The sequence below is a fragment of the Carya illinoinensis genome, chromosome 15 (assembly GCF_018687715.1).
Source record: "Carya illinoinensis cultivar Pawnee chromosome 15, C.illinoinensisPawnee_v1, whole genome shotgun sequence".
In the NCBI taxonomy this organism is placed as follows: domain Eukaryota; kingdom Viridiplantae; phylum Streptophyta; class Magnoliopsida; order Fagales; family Juglandaceae; genus Carya; species Carya illinoinensis.
In genome coordinates, this window is record NC_056766.1 from 19712022 (window position 1) to 19715310 (window position 3289).

General features: G+C 38.8%; 1 non-coding gene across 1 annotated transcript; it reads right to left on the reverse strand.

Moving 5' to 3' along the window:
• Window positions 1–803: 803 nt before the first annotated feature.
• Window positions 804–910, reverse strand: LOC122297981. The gene has a single exon (XR_006239041.1). It is a non-coding gene; the product is annotated as a small nucleolar RNA R71 (small nucleolar RNA).
• Between the last annotated feature and the right edge of the window lie 2379 nt (window positions 911–3289).

Genomic DNA, 3289 nt, shown 5'->3' on the forward strand with positions numbered 1-3289 from the left:
CTTATTTCTCTTTGAGTTGATCTAAGTTTATTTGCAACTACAAAAACCTTAGCGATTCCTCTAGATAAAATTGAGATTAGTAAAATTTTGGTATTTGGCAAGAGTAAGGTACCAATCCCTGAGGACGATACTCTACTTATTACTTTACTATAAAACTACGATACTGTGCACTTGCAGTTTTGCACCGGTCAAGTTTTTGGCGCCGTTGCCGGGGATTAGTTTATTCTTATTCTTTTTTTGTCAATATCGATACAAAGTAATCTTGGTTTTAATTTAGAATTTTGTTTTAATTTGTTCTACAGGTGTGTTTTTTACGTTGGATGTGCCGAGCTAGATCTCGTGATATTATTCCTGTTGATCCAGAGATTGAAAGAACTCTTAGATCACTAAGAAGAAATAAGATACTAGCCATGGCTGAAGAAGATCGTGAGGTACTACCACGCACCTTGAAGGACTATGTGCGGCCAGTTGTGAATGGAAATTACTCGAGCATAATGCGCCAGCCAATAAATGCCAACAACTTTGAGCTCAAACCAGCTTTGATTAGCATGGTGCAGCAGGCTCAATTCAGCGGATCGCCACTTGATGATCCCAATATTCACTTGGCTATGTTCTTGGAGATTTGTGACACTGTGAAGATCAATGGTGTTACTGAAGACACCATTAGACTGAGGTTGTTTCCTTTCTCTTTGAGGGACAAGGCTAGAGGTTGGCTACAATCTCTACAACCGGGAAGTATTGTTAGTTGGCAGGACATGGCTGAAAGGTTTCTTGCTAAATTCTTTCCTCCTGCCAAAACAGCCCAACTCAAGAGTGAGATTGGCCAGTTCAAGCAAAATGATTTTGAGTCACTCTATGAAGCATGGGAAAGGTATAAGGACTTGATTCGACGTTGCCCACAACATGGATTGTCAGATTGGTTGCAAGTTCAGATGTTCTATAATGAGTTAAATGGGCAAACTTGAACTATAGTTGATGCTGCTTCTGGTGGAACTTTGATGTCGAAGACAGCTGAAGGTGCTACTGCACTTTTGGAAGAAATGGCCTCAAACAACTATCAATGGCCAACTGAGAGGACTTTGGCTAAGAAGGTTGCTGGAATTCATGACTTGGAGCCGATAGCAGCTCTTTCAGCTCAAGTTGCTACTCTATCTCATCAGATTTCAGCCTTGACAACACAACGGATACCACAAAGTATAGAATATGTAGCATCTACAAGTATGACAGTTCCAAGCAATGAGGCGAGTCAAGAACAAGTTCAATATGTCAACAATCGGAACTACAACTATCGTGGTAATCCTATGCCAAATTACTATCATCCAGGGCTTAGAAATCATGAGAATTTGTCATATGGAAATACCAAGAATGTGTTGCAACCTCAACATCCTCCCAGATTTGATAGCCAACCAAGCGAGAGGAAGATGTCACTTGAGGATGCCATGGTTTCCTTTGTTCAGGAGACCAATGCAAGGTTTAAAAAGACTGATTCACGGTTGGACAACATTGAGACTCATTGTAGCAATATGGGAGCTGCTATAAAGAATATTGAAGTACAAATTGGGCAACTAGCCACTACCATCAATGCCCAACAAAGAGGAGCTTTTCCCAGCAACACTGAAGTGAATCCAAAGGAACAATGCAAGACCATCACACTTAGGAGTGGAAAAGAAATAGAGAGGTCACCATTGAAGGAGAGCAAGTCAACCCCTACAGCTGTGAACATTGGCCAAAGCAAGAATAAAGTAGAAGAAGATGAGATTGTCAATGAGGCTGTAGAGGAGACCGACTTTGCTCCTACAATTTCATTTCCTGACAATCCTCCTATTCTTGCTCCTCCACTTCCTTACCCTCAGCGTTTTCAAAAGCAAAAACTAGATAAGCAATTTTCTAAGTTTTTGGATATTTTTAAGAAAATTCACATTAATATTCCTTTTGCAGATGCCTTGGAACAAATGCCAAATTATGTCAAATTCCTGAAGGACATCATTTCCAAGAAGAGAAGATTGGAAGAGTTTGAAACAGTGAAGCTTTCTGAAGAATGCAGTGCTATTCTTCAAAAGAAATTGCCTCAAAAATTGAAAGATCCGGGGAGTTTTACTTTGCCTTGCACTATTGGAAATTCATTTTTTGATAAAGTTTTATGTGATCTTGGTGCTAGCATTAATCTTATGCCACTTTCTGTTTGCAGGAAATTAGGACTTGAAGAGATGAAGGCTACAACAATTTCTTTGCAACTAGCGGATCGATCCATCAAGTATCCACATGGAATCATAGAAGACGTATTGGTAAAAGTGGATAAATTTATCTTCCCTGCTGATTTTGTGGTGTTAGACATGGAAGAAGATGAAGAAGTCCCACTAATTCTTGGTCAACCATTCTTGGCCACGGGAAGAGCTTTGATTGATGTTCAAAAGGGTGAGTTAACATTGAGAGTGAACAAGGAAGAAGTTATGTTCAACATTTACCAAGCCATGAGAATTCCAGAAGAGCCAAGCACTTGTTTTCGGATTGATGACATTAAGCAATGTGAAGAAAAGACCTTTAAAGAAGATGCACCAGCCAATCACCTAGAACGAGCCCTGCAGCAGGATACATCACTTAGCAATGAAGTGGAGAGGAACTGTACTCTTATTCCTTTTGGAGATCCCGATTGATGAAGATTGAAAAGTCTGGCTGTAGACTTTAAAACAAGCGCTTATGGGAGGCAACCCATAGATCTATCTTTCTTTCTTTCATTTATTTTATTATCTTTATTTATTTAAGTTTTAATAAATTGGTTTTTGATGCAGGTTTATTTAGCATGAATAAAGAGCTGGAAAATTTTAAAACCTCGGAAGGTTCACCATGAAACCAGGGAAGTTCCTTTATTTCTTCAATCCTTTTTACTTTTGCATCACAATGAGGACATTGTTTAGTTTAAGTTTGGGGGTGTAAACTCCTATAATTATTTGATCCTCTTGTTTTCTAAGTCTTGGGTTGTTGATGGGTTGTTTGAGTCTCTTACCAAGCATGCATTGGAGTAAGATTGAATTCTCTATGACTCTGAAATTTGTGATTGAAGATGGTTTTGAGAAAAATTTTCAAAAATTTCTTTTATGTCAAGTGAAGTTTTGTGGGTACTTTGGTTTAAATCTTTGACCTTGAACACAATTGAGCACATAGTCGTTTTTCTCTTATTCCATTTTGCTTATGAAGAGAAGAAGTTGAATTAATTGAAAGAGGGAGGTTCGATTTTGCTTTTCTCTAGAATCCGTTGATGGGTCCTTGAGGCGAAATCCTAGTCGAGACC